Consider the following 9422-nt stretch of genomic DNA (forward strand, 5'->3'; position numbering starts at 1 on the left):
TATTAAATAAGTGAATTTGTGTGTATATGGAATGTATAGATCAATAACTATATGATCAACATAACATTCCATAAATTTTGTAAATGCAAAAAGTGTGCATTATCTATAGTTGTGCTGCAATGGACTGTGAAATCCCTGCTCTTACGGATGTCTCTTAAGGTATTCTTGAAAATGTTATATATGGTATGTTTTTTTCTTAGAGTTCTATGCTTCATTTTTTATAGATAATAGACAATCAATTTGGAAATCTTTAAATCCGTAATACATTTTTCTAATTTTAATAGCTTTTAATTACGTCACAAATTTAAAACTCTAATCAATTCCTATTTGTAGGGATTTCGTATCCCTTCATTATGTTGATGAAAATTTGAAAAAAGAACCGATGAAACAAAATTAAAAGGGTTTTGAGATGTTTTATTTCTATACACATAAAACCCACATCGTTTCCCACCGACCAGTCTATACAAAGTTTGGTTTTGCTTCTCTGATTTTTTTCTTAATTTGTTGTACCCAATATGGCCTTAACAACTTCTTTTTACGTAATATGGCAAGTGATTTCAGTATATGTGAAAAAGATGTGCGGAAATGGAAATCAGACTTTCAAGAAACAAGACCTACATAATTATCAAGTTTATATCACTTTGAAACAAATTAGTTTAACAAGGTGATTGTAAGATTATTATCTAATACAAATGAATCTTGATTTCTGTGGGTGAGAAGAGCAGTGGAGTTTGGGTGTTTGTATATGAATGCTAAGCTTCAAACTCAAGTATCTTCTGCCTCTCGAGCCTTCTATTTATAGACGGCTGTGGACATGAATAAACAATTGTTTATTCATGCATTAAGTCCTGCGTAAAGTAGCAATTTGACATATTCATTGAATCCATTGTTCAAGTTGCATTTGTAATCATGATAACCAATAATGTCATGCTTCGGTCATGGGTGGCAGGATAGAGTTGTGATTTTTAGACAAGTGGGGCTTTCATCAGAATTTCTGATAAACCACTTCATCAGAAATTCTGGTGAACAAATCATCAGAAAGTCCGATAATCAGAATTGTCAGAAACTGATGATATTTCATCAGAAATATCATCAGATCCATCATAAATGACCTTCTCTGATAATCCAAATCAACTCTTAATCAACTTGTGATTCTTTGTAGTAGATACTTTGCATTTCAGTTGTCCTATCTGATTTTCATCTTGCTGTGATCTTCAGGACTGTTATCTTCTTCAGAGATCCAGTTGATTGAGATTTTCTTCAATACTTACAAATAAAGTTTCCTAACAGTTTCCCCCTATGTATTATAAGAAAATGAACTACCTCTATGTCCAACTGTAAACAACTTTTAACTAATTCTTGAAAAAGAAAGATCAAGTGACTATGTCTCACAGACATAAAGCATAAAACATAAAACTTAAAACATAAACCATCCAACCATTTTTCAAAAACAGAAAAACAATTTCTAAATATTGTTCAAAAACAGCAATATCTCATCAATTCATTTAACTGATCTTCATCCACCTCTGTGTTTGTCTCCTGGTTTCAGCTTTTTCTTGTGATCAATTATCTTTTGAGTTGCGTTGTACATTGATTTGTACCATTCTCTTGCTTCCATCCAATTTTCAATACAATCTTCAATTTTCTTTCTCAGTTGTTCATTATTCTTTCCTTTCTTCTTGAGCTGCTCTTGTTTGTCATTTATGCAGTTTCTTATATATTTTAAAGTTTGGTTTGAATACCTGCAAAATTCACTGATTCTGAACAGAGCTTTCTCTTCATGGGCATCTTTGAAGACTGCACATATTTCTGGTGTATCAAAGATTGCTCCAGTTCTTGCTAACTTTGAAGGGATTTCAGTTGGAATCATTATGTTGGGTGGAGGCATTAACACTTTGGTGCTATACTCGAAATTGATACATAGATCAAAGTCTGGTAGTGTTGCTCTTTTGTATAATTTTGCTCATGCACTTTTAAGACTGTCAAGGGCTCTCCTGATCACTACTGAACCACCTTTCCATTCATCAATGATGTTCTTCATCTTGACTATGTCCATTGGATGAATCTTATCAGCCAGATCTGCATCAGTAACCTTTTGAACATCTTTGTCTTTTCTGATCAGGGTGTATTTGTTTTGATTTTCATTCCCTAATATGCCTCCTCCAGTAGTCAAAGTATCAACTCTTTTAATTGGTACTATTGGATTGGTCAAGTTGTTGTGCAATATTACCCAGCTGCCATTATTTCTTTCTTCAAGAATACCTTTACTCATTGGTGAGAGCGGCCTTGTTGGGTTGTCTTCTGGACCTTTCCAATAGTAGTGCTTCAGATGTTCTTCTGGATACATGATTGTGTGTAGATCACCTTCCGGCACTTCTGATTCTTTGATGTTGCCTTCTGAATCTTCTCTCATTATTTTTCTTGGCCTTTTTGAGGAGGTCACTTCATGTTCCATTCTTCTCTTCTCTTTTGTGTCCATCCTTATGCTAAATTCTGTTTCTCCAGTGATGGTTGTAGAAGATGGTTGAGCTGGAGTATATTCTTTATGTTGGATTCTTAAAGTGTCTGGCTTTGCTATGTTTGGTGGAGGACCCATGGGTAAATTTTGTTTATCTGGTGGTGGACCTATGGTCTGCTTCTGTTTTTGAGCTGTTAAGGTTTCTGTTTGCTTGATTTGTTCTTGTTGGATGGTTTCTTGTTGATGTTGAGGATTTTCTGACTCTGTTGCTTGTCTTTCTTGTGGTATTGGAGTTTTTAGTGTATGAAGATCAACTTTTGCCAGTGTGGCAACATTGTACTGCAATCTTTTTACTAACAAGTGAATGTTATTAAGAGCTTGAGTGTTTGTTTCTTCTTGCTTCTTTATCTTTTGAAACTCCTGATTTTCTTTATTTCTTTGTTCGCTTAATTCCATTATCAACTTCTCAAAAGCCTCAGTCAAGCTGCTGCTGTTGGCTCTGAGAAGTTGTATTTCTTCAAGAAGCCTTCCCGAACTTGAACTTTCTCCTGCAGTTGCAATCTCAGTCATCTTTTTCTTGATATCATGTAGTTCTTTAAGAGCCTTCTCCATTTCTGATGAACTTACTTTGTTTTCTGATGACTTTTGTATTTCTTTGAAAGCTGCATTATTTTCTTCTGTTTGTTTCTGTACAGTTTTGACAGTTTCTGATAAAACTTTGATTTCTGATTTTTTGATTTCTGATTTCTTCCAGTATCAGTTCAAGTTTTTCCTCCATGACTGTTTTCTCAGTAGCAGCTTTATCTTCAAGTTCTTTATGAAGTTGTTTTGGGGACATAGATGGTTGTCCTTGGGAAATAGGAGAAACAACAGATGTTTCTCTTCTAACACCACCAGAAAACACATTTTCTGATATTCTTAGGTTAAGAGGATTGGAAGTATCCAAATTCTCTGTTCCCTCACCAGAAAATTGAAACAAATTCAAGTCCTGGTTTTCCTCATATCCTTGAACCCTTTCAGGTTCTCCATGAGTTGTTGAGAAACTTTTATTTTTCTCATCCAGGTTTCCTTGATCAGTAGACTGATCTCCACCTGTTGTCACCACATTTTCCTCCTCAGAGTCTGACTCAGAAAATGGGTCTTTTGTTTCACTCACATTTTGTTTTGTAAAAACAGTGCTTCTTTGTAAAATTTCATATTTTCCTTTAATTGATTCATCAGAATCACTTTCAGAAGTATAAAATATATTGAGTTCAGATTTTGTTGCACCTGTTTCTCCCATATGTGAGCCTTCTGCATGATGTTCTTCTGTTGCATCAGTCATATGCACATCTTTATCAGCTGGATGAGGATCAGATTCATCCTGCTGCTCTATTCTTGGTGTGCTTGATTCTTCTGCATCATGCTCCATGGGTGACACTTTTTCAAATCCTTCTTTTGTTTCTGCTTGTTTACTTAACATTCTCAGATATTCTGCTCTGTATGATGAGTTTTCTGGTATCAGATCCATCATATTTTCTGGCAGAACAGGTACATCAAAATCTGACTTCCATGACCCTGCAGCACTCCAAGGTCTCATAATTTCTGATTTCCACATAAATTTTTGATTTTGGAGTTTGTAGATTCCTTTCAGAAAAAGCATCAGAAATTATGATGGACAGAAATCTGGGGAAAGGTAGATGTGAATCTATCTTTCCAGTTTTGGTCAGAAATGATCTTTTGATCAGATTAAATATTTCTGTTCCAAAATCAATATTCAACCCAGTTATGAGGCTGAACATGATTGTTAGAATATTCATATTTATCTGATCTGTACCTCCGATCTTGGATGATAAACACTTATTCAGTATCTCCATTAACACTTGCCAGAAGGCAGGTAGTTTGTTCCTCTTGAGAAATTCAATGAGAATTTGACACTTCACATCATATTGTTCGATGTTAGTATTCATTGCTTCATTGTTGTTCTTCAAAGGAAGATATTCAGCTTCAGTGATTAAGGTAACAGAGTGTTCAGCTGGAGGTGGACTGATGTTGGTGGCAGCCATTTAGGTTTTTTTTTTTTTTTTTTTTTTTTGCTTTGAAAAGGGTTTTTAGGGTTTAAGAATGAAGATTGAAGATGGACGCCTCTGTTTTGGAGGGGATATTTATAGTGAGTTGAGACAGAGATTTTTGAGTGTTTTTCGTGGGTTGTTTGTATTCAAGGTGTTTTATGACACCTTAATGATGTTTTAATCTCTTAAAGAAACAACCGTTTTTGAAAAACCTTTGGTTTATCTCTAATTTAATGTATATCTTATTTAAAGATAATTAGAGATTCCAACGATTTTAAAAGGATAAACACTAGTATCCAACTTGCACCTTTTTCTTCATGTGGGACCCCTTTTGATTTCAGACATGGTCCAATCAAAATCCTTTTCTTCGATTAAGTGCTGTCCCATGTTTTTTTTAAGATGAGAGGGAATGAGTGGAGTTTTGAGAAATTTTCTTACCTTTATCTTGTGAACTCCACACCTTTGTTCTGGTGTGTTAGGAAGTCTTTGTCATATAGCTTGTTCCAGTCCTAAGAAAAAAAATTGAAAGAAACTTATCAAAAAAAAATCTAGATGTTTTTGTAAGTTTCTTTGTATCTGATCAAAGTCATGATCCTTTTTTTTAAGCAATCGATCCTTCCTGTTTGTCAAGAAAAATTTCTTTTGATGTTTTGCATCAATTTTTCAGTTTTATCTGGTGATTTTGAATCAAATTCTGATGATTTAATGAAGTTTCCGATAAATTTTATTAGATTATGATGATTTATTATATCCTATCAGATTTCATTTGATTCTTACCAGATTTTCCTTGTTTCCATCAGACAAGATTTCTTAGTTCCCCCTGGACCTATTGACATATATAACTAACATGTATTTAAGAAAAACTTAATATATTACTAAACAAAAGATGGTTAGAACACACAAAAAAAATAAAAACAAGCAAAAACAAGAACAGATAAACCTAACTACTCATCCTCCTCATCCAACACGTTATACATGCACTTCACATATAACCAGAGACTGGTTATTCTTCCTGTATGATAGGTTGATGGAACCAGGGAAGCAACTCTTAAGTTTTCTTGAAGTGCCAGTTCAGCTCTTGTATAACAACTTCTCACATCTCCAAAGTCCAGCTGACTTGTGATTACCTTGGTTACAAAACGAGGGTAGATCAGAAAAGGATTACGGTCATGGACATTTCCTTCCAAGTCTCTCATGAGAAACTTAGCATAATTGTAAGGTTTTTCCTGTACAATTGCATGTGCCACTTCCATCATCCTGTAAGACAGCTCATTAAAGTGTCCAGTCTTTTTAGAAAAGCAAACATTTAGCTGTGTTACCAGATACTGGAAAGGTGGTATGAACCCAGATTTGCAAATTTGCCTTGACACATTGTTTGAATTGTAACCCATTTCAATCAAGGTTCGTTGCACCTCTGCCTTTTCCAGTATGCTGATCTTGCGATAATCACCCAATCTGAGGACATCTCTGAGTGTTTCCTCTTTTAGGGTGATCTTTCCCCCCATAACCTCACTATTTATCCACATGGAAGTGCCACTCATAACGACTTAAACATTCCACCAGAACTCTTGAAGAAGTTCTGGATATATAGTGACATGTGTTGACATAGCAAAGCCCAAGGGACTTCGCATGATCATATTGTATACAAACCTGCAGTCCTCCCATGCAGGTCCTTCTAAGTTGGATCTTAGTCTAAGATTATGATTTTCGTAAAGGTTGAGAGGGAATTGGTTGGATTCCATTGATTTTGGGTGACTCATTTGAAATAAGAGGTTTTCTGATGGTAGGCTTTTGAAGAGAAGATTTTGTTGTGAAGAATGTCTTTTTCAGATTGTTAATATTTATAGATGAAAGTGATAGTTCCATATTAACAAAAAAAACCTTTTTTTTCTCTTCATTTAAGACGATATCTATTGCAGTGAATATGACAGTCTACTAAGCCCTTTGTGTGAGTAAGCATTCAATAGGTGGGCGGCTACTTTCATAGCTCCTAATGATATTGGTGCTTACGTGTTTCTGTTAAACTCCTTATGACCGAATGACGTTGCATGCTAAAAAAAATGATTTTTCTTGTGAGAAAAGACATTTGTGACGATTGAGTTCTTTGGATTTAATTTTATCTTCATGCATGTCATCAATGTTTCCCCCTTTTTTTAATAAAAAAAATAAAAATAACAAAAATTGAATTAAAGAAAACTATAAATTTATACAAATGGAATATGTATGAAGATATGGACTTTTGATGATTACTGATCATTATGTACATTTAAACAAAAGTTCCCGATGAATTTCAGAATTTCTGATAAAAATTTCATCAGATTTTCTGATATATTATCAGAATTTCTGATAAATCATCACATTTTATTGATGATTTATTAAACCTTCTGATTTTTCATCAGATAGATGAATTTCTTCATCAGAATTTTATTTAATTGTCCTTTTATTCTCAGTATCTTGGTGATCATCAATTTGGTTTTCATTTTGTGTTGCTTTTATTTCTAAAACATTTTCATCTCTTAAGTTAACCATGCCAAGTTTGCTGATCAAAAAGTTATGTCTCTTTTCATCAAGAGGTTTTGTAAATATATCAGCAATTTGGTTTTCAGTTGGAACAAAATACATTTCAATGTTACCTTTCTCCACATGATCTTTTATGAAGTGATATCTGACATCTATGTGTTTGGTTCTTGAGTGATGAACTGGATTTTCTGTTATTGCAATTGCACTCTTTGAATCACACAAAATTGGTATTTTTGTCAGATTTACTCCATAATCCTTCAGTTGAGTTTGCATCCACAGCACTTGTGAACAACAGCTTGCTGCTGCAACATATTCTGACTCTGCTGTTGATGTGGCAACACAGTTTTGCTTCTTGCTTGCCCAACATACCAATTTTCCCCCAAGATTTGACAAGCACCAGATGTGCTTTTTCTGTCAATCTTACACCCTGCATAATCTGCATCTGTGTATGCAATTAATTCAAGGTTTGTATCCTTTGGATACCAGAGACCAAGTTCTGAAGTGCCTTTTAGATATTTGAAAACCCTTTTTACAGCTTTTAAGTGGGATTCTTTAGGGTCACATTGATATCTGGCCAGAAAGCATGTAGCAAACATGATGTCTGGTCTACTTGCAGTCAAATATAGCAATGACCCTATCATCCCCCTATAGGTTTTAATATCTACACTTATTCCATCTTTATCAGAATCTAATTTGTTCCTTGTTGCCATGGGAGTTTTTGAAACAGAGCAGTTTTCAAGTGAATATTTTTGTAGAATTGTTTTAACATACTTTGATTGACTCAAAAATATTCCATCAATTCTTTGTTTGACTTGTAACCCTAAGAAAAAGTTTAATTCACCCATCATGCTCATTTCAAAGTGGCTGGTCATTAACTTTTGAAACTTTTTGCAAAATTTTTCATTTGTTGATCCAAATATAATGTCATCAACATATATCTGAACCAACAAGGCATGACCTTTGTGTGTTTTGAGAAAAAGTGTGGTGTCAATAGTACCTTTGGTAAATCCAGAATTGATTAAGAAGTTTGATAATGTTTCATACCAGGCTTTAGGAGCTTGCTTCAATCCATACGAGGCTTTGTTTAATCTATAAACATGATTTTGAAATTTTTGATCAACAAAGCCTTCTGGTTGTTGCACATAAACTTCTTCTTCAATTTTACCATTTAGGAAAGCTGATTTTACATCCATTTGATAAACTTTGAAATCCTTGGATGCAGCATAAGCAAGAAAAATTCTTACAGCTTCTAATCTAGCTACTGGTGCAAAAGTTTCATCATAATCAATACCTTCTTGTTGACAGTAACCTTTGACCACTAACCTTGCTTTGTTCCTTGTGATTATGCCATTTTCATCAGATTTATTCCTGTATACCCATTTTGAGCCTATGACAGATTTGTCTTTAGGCTTAGGTACCAGATCCCATACCTTGCTCTTTTCGAATTGATCCAGCTCTTCCTGCATAGCTTGTATCCAATCTGGGTCATTCAGAGCTTCTTTGGCAGATTTGGGTTTTATTTTGCTTAAGAACCCAGCATCTGCACATTCATGTGCAGTTGCAGATCTTGTTCTCACACCATCAGCTGGATTGCCAATGATATCAGAATGAACATGCCCTTTGATCCATCTTAACCTGTTTTGAACAACTGTTGGTTCTGATGGATTTGAAGTTTCCCCCTGTTCATTTACCTCTGTTTGATGTAAAGCACCAGAATTTTGAATTTCTGTTGTGTTATTTACTTGTTCTTCAGGGTTAGTACATGAAGTTTCTGAAAACCTTTGTCACAGATTTGACCACAACTCAGCAAATTGTACTTTAAGCCCTCAACATAGGCTACTCTTTCAATGGTCAAACATCCATATCTGATACATCTGTATCCCATTATCCTTCCTTTCACTCCATTTCCAAAGTTCACCATTTTACCCAGCTTTGAGACAAAGTTGCTGAGTAAGCTCCTATCTCCAGTCATGTGCTTGGAGCTTCCTGAGTCGTAGTACCAGATCTGCTGCACATGATGGTCCTGAAATGAAATGATTAGAGAGTTTTAGGTACCCAGGCATGCTTGGGTACACTTTCTGATGATATTCTGGTTCTATTATTTCTTCTAAATGACCTTTCATCAGAATTTCTGTTAAATGCTGAGCCATTAACAGGATTTTTCTTTTTCTTTTGGAGATGGTGTTGAACAAGCTTCAGTATTTCAACACATATACAGGAATCATCAGAAATTTCTGATTTTCCTTCTTGTGATGGAATGAAGGGATAATTTTGAAAAGATGAGTGAACTGCTTCTGGAGTTTTTACAAACTCTTGATTATATTCACTTCTTTTTGGTTCAAAGTTTGGCTTATCAAAGGAGTATTCAGAACAAGTTGATTTGCAAGTTTCAG

Source organism: Helianthus annuus, chromosome 15, assembly GCF_002127325.2.
Source record: "Helianthus annuus cultivar XRQ/B chromosome 15, HanXRQr2.0-SUNRISE, whole genome shotgun sequence".
Taxonomy (NCBI): domain Eukaryota; kingdom Viridiplantae; phylum Streptophyta; class Magnoliopsida; order Asterales; family Asteraceae; genus Helianthus; species Helianthus annuus.